Consider the following 15,086-nt stretch of genomic DNA (forward strand, 5'->3'; position numbering starts at 1 on the left):
AGAATGAACCATCATAAATAAAACAGGAAGCATGCATAAACAATTGCATTTCTGTTGCATCCTGAAGGATGGTGGCTAACCTCAAACAAAGCACTTGGGCAACTGTTTGAAGTGCAAACTGAACTATTTATCTCATTCACAAATGCCACTCTGACTTGAAAGTACAAAAGGGAGGCAAACTGGCTATTCCGATCTGGGTATTTGGGAAATATCATGAAAATGAGTAAGTCTATCACTTTGAAGAAAATGACTGACAGTATTAATTGCCACTGATAAAATTCAAGTTTTCAAGCGGAAATTTAAATTTTGAAAAGCCTGGCTCTTCTTCTTCGTGAAAACACCAAATGGCGGATGACTCCGGTGCTGCGGGAGGCCCCGGAGGCCCGGGGGGCCCTGGAATGGGAGGCCGCGGTGCCTTCCGCGGAGGCTTCGGTAGTGGCCCGGGGCCGGGGTCGTGGCCGGGGTCGGGGCCGGGGCAGAGGTCGCGGAGCTCGCGGAGGCAAGGCCGAGGACAAGGAGTGGCTCCCCGTTACCAAACTGGGCCTCCTGGTCAAGGACATGAAGATCAAGTCCCTGGAGGAGATCTACCTTTTCTCTCTGCCCATCAAGGAGTCTGAGATTATTGACTTTTTCCTGGGAGCGTCCCTCAAGGATGAAGTTTTGAAGATTATGCCCGTGCAAAAGCAGACCCGTGCTGGCCAGCGGACCAGGTTCAAGGCATTTGTTGCCATCGGGGATTACAATGGACATGTCGGTCTGGGTGTCAAGTGCTCCAAGGAAGTAGCCACTGCCATCCGTGGGGCCATCATCCTGGCCAAGCTGTCCATCGTCCCTGTGCGAAGAGGCTACTGGGGGAACAAAATCGGCAAGCCCCACACGGTTCCTTGCAAGGTGACTGGCCGCTGCGGTTCCGTGCTGGTGCGCCTCATCCCTGCCCCCAGAGGCACTGGCATCGTCTCCGCCCCTGTGCCCAAGAAGCTGCTGATGATGGCCAGCATCGACGACTGCTACACTTCTGCCAGGGGCTGCACCGCCACCCTGGGTAACTTCGCCAAGGCCACTTTTGATGCCATTTCTAAGACCTACAGTTATCTCACCCCTGACCTCTGGAAAGAGACAGTGTTCACCAAGTCTCCATATCAGGAATTTACTGACCATCTTGTGAAGACCCACACCAGAGTCTCCGTGTAGAGGACCTAGGCTCCAGCTGTAGCCACCACATAATTTTATAAAGAGAATAATAAAGTGAATGAAACCAGAAAAAAAAAAAAAGAAAAGCCTGTATCCATCACCATGAGCTTGCCAGCATCTTAACAGTTAAAGGTTTTTCTAGTAGGCTTGGTGGCGCTACAAATAAATGTGATTTTTTATATTGAATGACGAAATGTGTGAACATTTGAAAAGATATGAACCAATATTTTCCAATGTCTGATGTTACAGAATCATGCATGATAAAATAATCCACTCAACAGGCAAGATGATGAGAAAGAAAAATGGAGCTGGAGGAATCAGGCTCCCTGACTTCACTCACACTATACTACAAGGCTACAGTAATCAAAATGCAAGATGAGATAATGGGTTGTAATGTAAGAGAATCAAGAAAAGTTCACTGAAATGGTTTCAGATTTCAAACACACAGTTTTAAGAAACTACTACTTACTGAATTTTGGCGTACCATCAAAAAAAGAGTATTTACACTGATCTACAAAGGCAAGTAAAGTTCTCCTTACTCTTCCAACTACATGTCTATCTGAGGACAGAATTTCTTCATATATTTATGCAAAACAATAGACAACAGATTGAATGTAGAAGCAGAAATGGGAATCCAGCTATCTTCTATTAAGCCAAATATCAACAAGATTTATACTCACAAGGGTGGTCTTCAGATATAATTGAGTTGATTGGTTATTAAAACAAACCCATAAGACCTTTTCCCAAATTATTTTATTGTGGACAATTATAGAAATTAAAGTGACTTTAGGGGCTCATGGGAGTCTCATATCTTCCAAGAGCAATTGATACTACACCCATGAAATAATGTAGTTGTGGTAAACCAAATATTCCCAGGTAGCAGCAACCTGGTCCTAGTGAGGACAAATGAACTTTAAGGTCCGACCAGATTCATTCAGCCCCACCTGAACACTTCAGAACCTCAGCATACCCTTTTCTGGTCCTGCACGTCTCCCATCCCACGAGTGTTTCTGAAACCATCAGAGGGTTTTTCCTGTACGTTTGTGAATCAGTTAGTCCACTGGGAGTCTTGCCCTGTTCCTCACAGCTCAACCCAGAGCCAATATTGTGCATGCTGTCTCTCAGGCTACTTAAAACAAGAGGGGTTTAATGTTGATGTCATCAAGTTGCATTTGTCAGCACTGCTGTGAGAAGGCTGAGAAGATGCTCTTTTTCTAGAAAATGGGACTGCAGTGAGCAGGGACCTTCCTGTTTTCCTATGAGCCATGAAATAGGAAGAAACCTGTTTCTGAAGGCCGTGGCAGAGAGGGAAGGGGCAGGGATGGGGAAGGTGACATAAAAGTAGCTTCTGAGGAAAACTGGACACTGGTGGAGACCAGAGATGAAGTCTAGCTTAGCACCTGGTGGCAGGTAAAGGATGTTAGGGAGGTGATGAGGTAAGGTGCTGAGCTGGTGCAAAGGGCACAGCTATTTTAGAAGTCTAGTTTGTGAAAATGCTCTGGTAGCATAAAACTGGTCAAAGAAAAAGTGACTCCCATGACTTCAAGATGTCCCCAAAGTGTGAAGGATGTGACCCAAAGGCATAATGCTTCTCCCTTACTCAAGACTTCTGAGGCATGACCATTCCCTCCTATTTTGCTTTACATAACCAGATAATTACAACAATGACTATTTCATGAGTGTCATCTTTCAGAGAGAAGCATTGTCTTAACTCAGTGGGATACACTTAAAACTAGAAATTTAAGAGGCAGGTTTGAGGTTGGCAAGAATTTCAGAATCCTCACAGCTGAGAACAGCCACAAACCCCTCATTCTGAAGCAATTGCCTGATCTGAAGGTTGAGCTGTTTCCCCTCAATTTCTTTTCTTGGTTTTAAAAATCACATTTGGAAGAAAGAATCTTCTAAAGAAAGAGAATCTCAGAAAACACTCCTCCAGCCCTTTTGTCCCTCAAACTGTCTACACATATTTGTGCATAACAAACTTGAATATTTCCAGAAACACAACACTCATTATGAAGATAAGTATGACTGAAAGCTTTTATAATTAAAATTATTTTTAATTACATATACTGAAATGTATCTACATCATTGTAGACAAGTATGATTTGGTGGCCAGTTTTCAGAGACTATTACCAAACTTCAGCAAGGCTGTTTGAATTGAAAGAGGGAGAATATATCAGAAAGGTTCATGACAATATGCAAAAATCAGTATTAGAGCGACACCTGATATCAAGGCAGATGTGCAGGCTTTGTCTAAAAATTATGAAGCTCAAGCATCATTTCTGTAGGGCCTTAGCAACTTATTTGTGGGAAATTTATAGATATCATCATAGTGGCCATCACTAGTCCAGTGATCTCCCAGGAAACCTAAAAATCAGAAAGGGGCATCAGAGGAGCTGAGCAGAATGCCAATCAAGGCATCTGGAGATTTTGTTGCAGATCCCAAGACCAGAATCAAAAACTTCAAGACATACTAAACACATGAATGTAGACAGAGATGGAGAGAAAACCCAGACCCTCTCCCTCATCATCACCTCAACTCCACTCCAGTCACATCCCCAGCAAGACAGCCCCTCAGTCTTGCCTGGATATTACAGAGGCAGAAGCAACAGGGCAGAGTAGAAAGCAAAGTTAAGTGGGTATGATGGCATGAGAAGTGTAAAAACCCACCCCAGTGCAGTCATGGCGAGGAGTGTGACTGTACCTGGAGTCGGAGCAGAAGCTCAAGGTGAGGGGGCAGGTGCTTCCTTCTTAAGTCACGCCCAGATCACATTTCCTCCAATCTGACTTCACAGATAGATGTCTCAGGTCACTCCGATCATAGATAGCATGTAGATTCTCCTGGTATGCTGCCACCAGGAGGTGGCTAATGTACCTGGCATTCTGATTTGCAACAGATTTAAAGACAAAATGTAGGTTGTGGGGGAGATCAGACCCTAATTCACTTACACTATTTGCCATGGGCATGACAAGGGAGACTGCATCATGTGTGATATATTGACCACTGCTCCACCTGTTTCCAAACAGCCTGCTAAATGTGTGACTACCTCTTCCTTCCACATGCTCAGGTTCTAAGGTCACCTTGATGTTTGATGGCATTGCCTGCTGTGAGAGAGAGTGGCATGTATATGACAATTCTTGGCAGGGCGTTTCCATCTTTTCTTGTCTTTCCATTTCTAGAAGACATGAGGGATTCAAATCTCCATGTTCATTATTCTCACAATCCTTTTCACAGGTCCTGTTCCCAGAATAATTTCCCTAAGACTCCGACAGAAATACCTTCTATCTCAGTATTCTCCCAAATAAGTGACAGAGACAAAAACAACTGTTTGTGAGACAGCAAGGTCTCGGTGGGATTGTTCCCCCAGGCCACTCACATCCTTATGATAGTTCAAATGAAATGACACCCAAATAACCTCTTTATTTGTTCTCTCTCCTTGACTAGCCACCAGAATGGGAGCCGTTTTTCAGGAAACCAAAGTTAAAAATTGTTTGTTCCCTCTATTTATATTGCATTTTAATGTAATTGGTTGCTTGCCCCCATTTGTTTCAGGGTGGTGACACAGCTCAGGGGCCCGGCGATGATAAAGTGGATGAAGAGGAAGAGAGAAAGAGAGCACACACATGAAAAATCCCATCAGCAATACTTTCTCTTATTTATAGTGACAACACTGAGCAAAATATAAAAATATATTTAGGGAGATGACAGCTTTGTTACTTCTTGATCTCAAACTAGCACTTAGGAGTTCACATCTGTGAGCAGATAAAAAGGGCTGCATCTCGGTAAACCAGGGTGAGGAAAAAGGAGAGAGAGAAGTCAAGAGACGGGCAGTCTGTCCTAGACAAAACCAGTACAAGGACCACTGCAGCAGTAGGCTAAATAGAAGGAGGATCCTCGGGTTCAAGTTCATGGGAGCTCTGAACTGGAGGTGGATGGCGACCTCGTACCATTCATAAATTAGAATGACAGGAAGGCAAGAAGTCTTTAGACTTGCCTTCTAGTGCCAGGATTTACATTTGATAAATAAAACACTTAGTCTTCAATATAACTCACATCAAAATAGGAGAGGGGAAAAGGGTGCCTGAAAATGTTTGAGACATTATTTATTCCTGTATTAAGCAGAGGCAGGCAACTTATAAACAGCCCATGTTTGAACAATCCAACATTAGTGAACTCTGGGCTAAGCTCCATCGATGCAACGATGAAGATACAAACCCTGCTCTCAAGAAACTTGCTGCAGTGGAACCCAAAAGTTGATTTGGAAGTTGATGTGAAACTTATGATACCTTCTCCATAGAGATTGTGATCAATATGGTATTTGGTTTTCAGCCCCCACTTGCTTTGTTCTTGGCATATTGTTCCAATAGGGCTACTTCAACCCTTCTTTCATAGCAGTTTGTTTATTTTTTCCCTATGGTGGGAAAAAATATTTTGAGCATCAATCTAGGATACAAGAAACACTTTTCTGAAAGAATCCATTCAAATAACTGACTTTCCTGGTGTGAAGTCATCTGAAAAGGGAGAAGAGCAGGGAGAGTTGGAGGGCAGAAGGCTCCCCACCTGCAAAGTGACCCCTCTCTCCTGCGAGCACCTGATCCTATCAACTCTGACTTTGTCTGAGAATATCTCACCATTACTATAGACAGTTTCTCTGTTCTGTCCTTACTATCCATACCCTACTTTACCACTGAGGCCCCAGGAAAACCCAACTGGAGGAAAATAATGGTGTGCATTTTTATAATAAACTCTCAAATACTTATTATAAATCAAAGGGACAACTATCTACAAGTGAAAAATCAGGCATGATGGGAACCAAGTTAAAACTACAAGCTACATGAGGGTTTATAAGCTGCCTTTGTGTGGAAGTGACTCCTCACCTGAATCCTATGTGCTTTCTTTACTCACTAATCTGGGCTTGTTTCTCTTCAACTCTTCTCCCAATATATGAAACTGAGCGATGGCACATATAAGCAACATTTACTTCCTTAGAAATAGTATAATAACATCAAAGCTACCTAAATAAAGAACTGTAATCAAATATACAATATTGAGTTATAATCTTAATGAAAACCTTAAGTGACCTTTAAAAAAAACTAGAAACCTTCACTGTAGAGCTTAAAACAATTTTTGAAATAAATGAGAAAGAATAAAGTCTTAGTTCTGTGACATAATGCTGAAGAAACTGTAAAAATATAAAATTCTACCAAATTAATTTGCATGCTTGGTGTAATTCCAACAAAAAATAAAAGTTTGCATTTACATAAAGAGTTGAAATGTTATCTGAATGAGTCAAGAAGACAGTAATGTTGTTTTTAAAAGAAGAGCACTAATGAGAAATTCATTTTGCCTAATCACACCATGTGGTAATGCCATAATAATTTTTCAAAGAATGGTGTCAGTGCAAAATTGAACTAGTAGATTAGAATAGAACAAATGCCCAAGAAATACATGTTAGTCTATGGAGGATTTGGCATGTGGAAACTGATAAAATGAATGAGCAATGCTTGACTAGGCATGAAGACAGGAAACAAGTAAAATCCCCACTTTGGTACCCCAAATTCCAGGTGGCTTAGGAGTTAAAGTAATAATAAAATTCTATCAGAATAGGAGAAAAAGAATATCAATAATTATGTGATCTCAAACCAAAGATGAACTTTCAACACATAAATATGATAAAAAGAAACCATAACTAGAACTATCAATAAACCTGATTACCTGAAAATGAAAAGTTGTGTGTCATATATAAATTTAAAACAAAAGACACATTGGGAAAAATATTTGAAAGATTCATGATAAATGATAGAAGCCATCAATCTATAATACACTCATACAAATTGATTAAATGAAAGAAATCCTTAAATCCAATAGAAAAATGGTCAAAATAACAGCAAGCAATTCTGAGAAAAATAAATGTCCAATATATATACAAAAATGCTCAGCTTCACCAATAATACCATAAATATGCATTCAACAGCAAAAATAATGTCCCTCACCCATAAGAATGCTAGAGGTAAAAAATATGTCTCACTCAACACTTGGGAAATGTAAAGCATGTAAACTGGTATGATCTCTAATGAAAAACGATCTGTCATTATGCTCAGAATGCCATAAAAATTATTTTCTTTTGCTGTATTATTCTGTCTGAAGACACATTCAGATACATATTTGATCTATTATGGCATATCACAGTATAAGTTTAATGTAAATAAAAGAACTCTAAATATCCAGCAATCAGGAGATTTGCAATTATTATACATCCACACAAAGCAATATATAGAGTCACTAAATCATGTTTGCAAAGAATATCTGATAATATGCAGAAGTGCTCATAAAGTGTCAAAAGGAAATCAAGCACAATACAAAGTGGGATAAGAAGGTACAATAATAGTTATCGTTTCCAATGTTAAACTATTATCCTATTGTACCATTAAACTATTAAAATATAGATACGGTATAATAATATAAACCATGGTTCGCATATTCAGGGTACTTCCATGTACATCACCCATGTGATTCTTGTTTGGTAGGAAGAAAAATGAAGTATTGCCTGCTTTCTTGGGTGGCTGATAATAAAGATTCAAAGCTGAAGTTTAATCATCATAGCCTCTGTTCTTATTTCTCCTAATGCTGGTGATGTAGATAAAAAACTACTTAAAATAATTACAGGATATGTCAATTTTCTGAAACTGTTCTTGAGTTCCTCACACCATTAAATACAAGGAAGCATATTTTTTTGAGTAGCTAGTACAAGCTAGGCTTCTCTGTGAGCACAGAGATCCACTGGTGGACGAGAATGAGAGGTTTGCTTCTCTTATGATGAAACACCAAGGAAAAGAGTGGGCAAACAACAACAACAAAAATTACACAAATAGTTACTGTTTCAGGCCTAAGTGATAAGAAGAAAATAGAGAGGGTCCTGGTGGAGCATCAGTGTTTGTGGAGTAGTGGGAGCAGGGGCTTTATTCATGTGGTCATGGAAAACTTCCAGGAAGAGGAAACAACTTGAGTAGAGACAAATGATGAGAATGAGACAGCCGTGGGAAGATCAGGGAAAGGCAAGTTCCTGGCAAAGGGAACAGCATGTCAGAGGTCCCTGAGGCAAGAAAGAGCTTAATGAGAAACCTGGTGTGTTAATCCCGGCTCCCCAAAGAAACAAACCAATAGGACAGATACACACACAGAGAGCCACACACATATATCTGTATTATACATTCTAAGGAATTGGGTCACGTAATTATGGAGGCTAAGAAGTTCCAAGATGTGCAGTTGGCAAACTGGAAACACAGGAGAGTCAGATATTAACCTCATCCAGAAACACCCCCACAGAGTCACCCAAAATAATGTTTGACCAAATGCCTGGACACCCTGTGGCCCAATCAAGTTGATACATGAAATTAACCATCAGACCCAGTGAGTCTGAAATTAAGGTGAGCAAGGAGGAGACAGCATGAGATGAGTTTGAAAAAAATACTGGGGTCAGATCATTCTGGCTTGTGTAGGCAGCAGCATAGAATAGATCATAAATAACATCCATGTATGTCCTACTGGAAGGCATTCAGAGGAAGCAAAACTAAAACTGATCAAACACTTAGAGGAAGTAGGAATTATAAGGACAGAGAGGTGTGGAAGAGTATAGTGTTAACTAGAACAATAAGATGATGATATAAAGCAGATTTATATTCTGAGCATCAAATATGAAAGGCCTATTGTTCCTTCAGTTATTCCATTCACTGGAGAGGGGGTGGGGCTGAACTAACTTTTGCAGATAGTGTTTGTATTTTAATTATCATTTTAAGGATATTCAGGTATAATTAGTGTTAAACTCTTTTTTAGAATCCCCATTTTTCCTTTATCATACTACCTACGTTTTATGATATAAAGAACTCAGGAACAGTTCCAGATAATTGACACACACCATCTAAGTAAAAAGTATCAAAATTGTTCACACTCTGTACTGGTTACTAAAATTAACAATCAAAAGTTTAACAATAAAAGGCAAATGGGGAATACTGTCTAATCCTATCAATCATGTGAAGCTAATGATGAATGCAACTGATCATAAACTTAAGAAAAATAAAATATTTGTTGTGAAAGAATACAAATCTGAAACCTCAGCAATACAGCATAAATGAACAAAAAAATTCCGTGAGATTTCAATGCTTGGTCGATTTAACTTTATTGCAGCTAAACTCATCTCTTCCCTGTGAACAGATTGAAACATAAACGGATATTTATGACATTTTAAAACTATTCATAGTTCAGAGTAAAGAAAACATCTGAAAATGCTATTTATTTATTTATTTTGAGACAAGAAAAGCTGACTAACTGGCAGAAGAAAAAAGCCAGGCTCTCTGTTGTGCCTTTCTGGAGTTTTGCTTTGCTGCTTTCTCTTCTCTCTCTTCATATGCAAAAAAATTTTACTGACTGGGTGAGGGAGAGGGCGGCTTTGGAAAGTTTAAGATCAATTATCTCCTATTCAACTCACCATTCCAGCTCTTTCTACCTCCTTTTTCCCTTAACATTTGGCTTGACTACCCTGCAGAAATACAGTACTGGACCAGCTCAGTATTACCTTTTCCTGCAAGAATGGATGTATGTATATGTATAATAGAATCACTTTGCTGTACACCTAGAACTAACACAACTCTGCAAATTAATCATACTCCAATATAAAAAAAAAATTGTTTAAGATAAAAAAAAAAGTCTGAAAAAAAGTGATATATTCAGACAATGGGATATTAATCAACCATATAAAATAATGAGGTATTGATATATGCTGCAAAATAAGTTCTTGAAAACATTATGCCAAGTGAAAGAAGCCAGACACAAAGGTTATATAATATATGATTCTATTTCTATTAAGTATCCACAGTAACCAAATTCATAGGGACAGGGTATGAATTGTTTTCCAGGGGCTCCAGATAGGGAAGAATGGGGAGTGACTGCTAAAAGGTATGAGATTTCTTTGTAGAACAATGAAAATGCTCTGGAATTAGTAGTGGCAATGGTTATACAACGTTGTGAATATACTAAAAACTACTGAATTGTATAGTTTACAAGAGTCAATTTTGGGGGAGATTGGAATTGACATATTCACTTTACCATATATAAAATAAATAACTAATAAGAACACATGTATAGCACAGGTTTTTCCAGTAGTCACATATGGATGTGAGAGTTGAACCATAATGAAGGCTGAGCACCAAAGAATTGGTGCTTTTGAACTGTGGTGTTGGAGAAGACTCTTGAGAGTCCTTTGGACTGCCAGGAGATCAAACCAGTCAATGCTAAAGGAAATCAGCCCAGAATATTCATTGAAAGGACTGATGCCGAAGCTCCAATACTTTGACCACCTGATGTGAAAAGCCAGCTCATCGCAAAAGACCCTGATGCTGGGGAAGATAGAAAACAGGAGGAAAAGGGGACAACAGGACAAGATTGTTGGATGGCATCACTGACTCAATGGACATGAGTGTGAGCAAGCTCTGGGAGATGGTGAAGGACAAGGAAGCCTGGCATGCTTCAGTCCATGGGGTCACAAACAGTCAGACATGACTGAGCAACTGAACAACAAATAGCACAGGTGTGTGCATGCTAAGTCACTTCAGTTGCGTCTGACTCTTTGTGATTCTGCGACTACAGCTCACCAGGCTCCTCTATCCACTGGATTCTCCAGGCAAGAATACTGGAGTGGGTTGCCATGCCCTCCTCAAGGGATCTTCCAGAGCCAGGGATCAAACCCAAGTCACTGTGTCTCCTGTATTGGCAGGCGGGTTCTTTACTGCTAGTGCCACCTGGGAAGCCCATAGCACAGGTAACTCTACTCAATACTCTGTAACGACCTGTATGGGAAAAGAATCTGAAAAAGAGTCGATATGTGTATAGCTGATTTACTTTGCTATACATCTGAAACTAATACAATATTGGAAATCAACTATGTTCCAAAACTATAACCTGCCTAAAAGGGTCAATTTTACTATACGAGCATTATATCTTAACAAATTTTTTAAAAATCTTGACAAATAGAACTTTTGAACTTGGCGTTCCACATTCAGGTATCAAACTGAATTCCCATTTCTTATCTCACTAAAAGGTACCACCCTCCACTGAGACACCTGAGCCTAAAATCTGGGAACCATTTTTTACTCCCTTGTTCTACCCCTGAATTCAATAAAGAGGTTTCTTAATTTTACCTTCATCTCTTGTATTTCTTCACTCCACAGATATTGTCTCATTTTGGGCCCACATTTTTCAGTTCCTTCTTAACACACTGCTGTTCATTTACTCAGCAAGTGTTCATCAAATGCCTGTTATAGGACAGACTCTGTTCTGCATCTATGGGATGCATAATGAATATGTAATGGAACAAAATGCACAAAGCTCTTCCCTTGGAAAAGCCTAACTTCTGGCAGGCAAAGTGGGATATTCATACAAACATCAAAGATAGTAAATAAGCATATTATTATATGATAAGTTAAAAGGTAGTGATTGCTGTGGAATAAAACGGGGTAAGAGAGATAAAGAATGCAAGAGGTGTAGGGGGTTGCTATTTAAAATAGGGTGTTCAAGGTGGGCTTTACAAAAATGTTCCTTTTGGGCAAAGACCTAAATGAGGTGAAGGTATATATAGACCAACACATGGAATATCTTTGAAAAAGAAACAACTGATTCAAAATTCTTTAAGAATTTTGAAAAATTCTGAAATTCTGAAGAATTTAAAGACTGATCAGGAAGGTCAAATGGCTGAAACAGAGTGAGTTAAGAAGAGAAAGTATGTGAGGTCAGAGAGGTCATGGAGGTTGTATAGCACTTTTTAGGAACTTTAGGTACCTTGATTGTTACTCAGGGTTTTGAGTAAACAGTGATGAATTTGAATGCAGATTTTTTAGAAGACAAGAGTAAAAGCAGAGAGACCAATTAGGAGAATTTTGAAATAGGAGGTGATGGCTCTGGTCAATGGTAGGAGTGAAGGTGGCCGGAAGTAAGAGGATTGTGGCCACGTTATGACCACAGAGCTATAGGATTTACTTATGTATGGGGTGTAAGTGGGAAAGACACAGAAACCAAACAGGCCTCAAGAATTCTGGCCTGAAAAACTAGAAAAATGGAGATACCTCCCCCTGACACAGAGCAGACTTCATAGAGGAAAACCAGTAGTTCAGTTTTGGACACATGAAGTTCAAGTGTCTACTGGGTGCCCTGGTAGAAGTCTTGAGAAGGCAGTCGCATAAGTGAGGCTGAAGTACAGAGCAAAGAGCTGAGATTAATACATTAGTTAGTGAGGTGTCAGCATATAGGTGGTGTGAGTATAAAGAAACAGTAAGAGTGGTATTCCAGGGCACAGTAACATAAAGAGTCAGGGAGAAGAGGTAGAATCAGCAGAAGAGACTAAGAAGCCATGACAATGAGGTAGAAACCAAGAAAATGTGTGCCCTGGAAGCAAGGTCAAGAGAGGAAATCCAAGAATAGGATTTAGGCAACTATATCATTACCAGTGCCACTTGGGTGGAGGACTGAGAACTGACCCCTGGATTTAGCAAAGTAATTTCTGTGGAGTGGTGGGGCTTAAGCCCAGTTGTAGGTTTACAGAAAGAAAACCTGGAAGGAGAAGAATTAGGTCAGTGAGTATCTCAACAAGTCTTCTGAGATTTGCCATGAATGGGAGCAGAGAAACATTGGAGCAGTTGGTGGTCAAAGTGGGTCGAGAAAAGGATATTAAGATGGGAAGGATAATAATACATTAAATGCTGATGGAATGGCCTATCAGTGGGAAAAAGCAAGAGAATTGTTTTGAGTAGGCCAAAAGAAACAGGATCTAGAAAGAAGAGGGACTGGTTTTAGATGGGAGTCCAGGGAATTTGTGTGGTGCTAGACAGGAGGTGTCAGAACTTGCAGACATGGAATGTGGGTGGGTGCAGTGTTGAGTCTATTGGATGTTCTCTTCTGGCTCCTTCCATTTTCTCTGTGAGGTGGGAAGCAAGGTCAACCATGAAGTGTAAGTTTCTGGGAGGACATAGCAGTTTGAGGGAAGAGAACTGATGAAATAGTATCTAGGGAAGTGAAGGAGTGAATGGACTCAAAGCATGATTGCTGGGCAGCACAGAGCAGCCAGAGGAGGTAACTGGTCAGGAATATAAACTGAGATCTAGCAGTGAAGTTTGCTGTCTCTCTCCCTGGCCTGCTGGCTCCGTGTTTGCCTCATTCATGGTCAGAGCCCAGTGATCAGGACAGCATCTGGCACACAGCATGGATCCCACCCCACTCTGCCACCCCTGGAGTCTCCCCTCCTCTCATTCATTCTCCACTCAGCTCTCACAGAGATTACTCAAAAAACATCATTTCTCTGCTCACAGTTTCACATATGATGACTCCCCACAGAACTGAGTAAGATCTTAGCTTTTGATCACAGTGTAGAAGTCTAGCCTCGGGTTACATTTCAACCACACCTACTATGTTTACTTTCATGGTACCCACACATTAGGGTCAGCCAAAACAGCTACTTGGAAGTTCCCATAATGTTCCCTGCTAGCACTTCTGGATTATAGCCCTCAGCTGATTAACTCCTACTGACGTTTTAGGAACTCAGATCAGAAATCACCTCCTTCAAGGAGCATTTGCCGAAATTCTAACACTGCCTCCTCCCAGTCTGTGTTCCATGCTCCTGTGTACCTCAATCATAGCACTTCCCATACTGTATATATTACATTATAATTGTTTCTTCTCTTTGTTCCCCAAAGTATTGTATATAAACCTAGGACAGAGCATAATATTTATCTATACCCTGAGCTACTACCAGGGTGTCGGGCATATAACAGGTGCTCAGAAAGGGTCTATGGAATGAAAGAAGGAAATACTAGAGTCAATAATGGTTATCTACTGTCTACACAGGCAGGAGCCAGTGAATGCTAACACATAATATACATCAGGAAACATCAGGGAAGATATTCTTTTCCTTTTTGGATTATATGCTTAATTTTTGACTCTTCCCTACTCCTAGATGTATTTCATCATATTTACAAGTAAAATTTTACGAGTAAAACATTTGTGATTTATTTTTGATTTGATTTATAGACAGGTCATCAAGAGAACATACTCTGAACAGTTTTTCAGATCCTGGAGTTAGGTGACTCTGGGTCATGTTCACTCACTTGCATACAATTACCACGGGAGGAGGGGGAGACAAACACTCTGGAGTCCAAAAGATGAGGTTGGCTATCCCACTCTTTACTTCTTTGAATCTCAATTTCTTCATTTGCAACAAGCTTTCCTGGAACAACACTGTAAAGATGGTATTTAGCTGAACACTAAATGCCAATTAGCTATTATCATTGTGACCTGGGACTCTGAAGGTTAAGGCAGGTGCCCCAAATAAGGACTGGTTATAGAGGCTGAACAAAACCAACTGTTCCACTTGACAGACTATCTCTTCTCCTCTCAAGACTACTGCTTCTCTTCCGCTGGGTTTTCGTTTAAAAGTCCTGTCCTCACCTTCTGCCTTACTCCATCTTGATGAGTTCTTGCTACACCTGCCCCCACTCTCCCCCCTCAAGCTCCTCCTCTGTCATCACAATACTCCAGTTCTTTCATGGTGCTGACCACCAGTTGTAATTCTACAGTACAAATCTTATCATTGGATTGTTCAGAGGTATACTTCCAGTGCCTTTTCCAGAGTCTAGAACACAGCTAGTAAGTAATCAACAAGTATCTAAAGGATAAATTACACTATATTTTGATCATACTAGCCAACCAATGTGTGTATAGGATCTTTGGTGAGTTAACATCAGTGAGACACCTAGAAAATGTGTCTCTGTCATCCTAACGTGTGGAGACCATGTCTGTCATCAAATGGGGTTGGTTCTGGGTGCTTGGATCATGGCTTCTGAAACATGGTCCC

At 40.3% G+C, this 15,086-nt stretch overlaps 1 pseudogene; it reads left to right on the forward strand.

Moving 5' to 3' along the window:
* The first annotated feature begins 327 nt into the window (after positions 1-327).
* On the forward strand, positions 328-1,277 carry LOC136163415 (small ribosomal subunit protein uS5 pseudogene; annotated as a pseudogene).
* Positions 1,278-15,086: the final 13,809 nt, after the last annotated feature.

Source organism: Muntiacus reevesi, chromosome 3 (genome assembly GCF_963930625.1).
Source record: "Muntiacus reevesi chromosome 3, mMunRee1.1, whole genome shotgun sequence".
Taxonomy (NCBI): domain Eukaryota; kingdom Metazoa; phylum Chordata; class Mammalia; order Artiodactyla; family Cervidae; genus Muntiacus; species Muntiacus reevesi.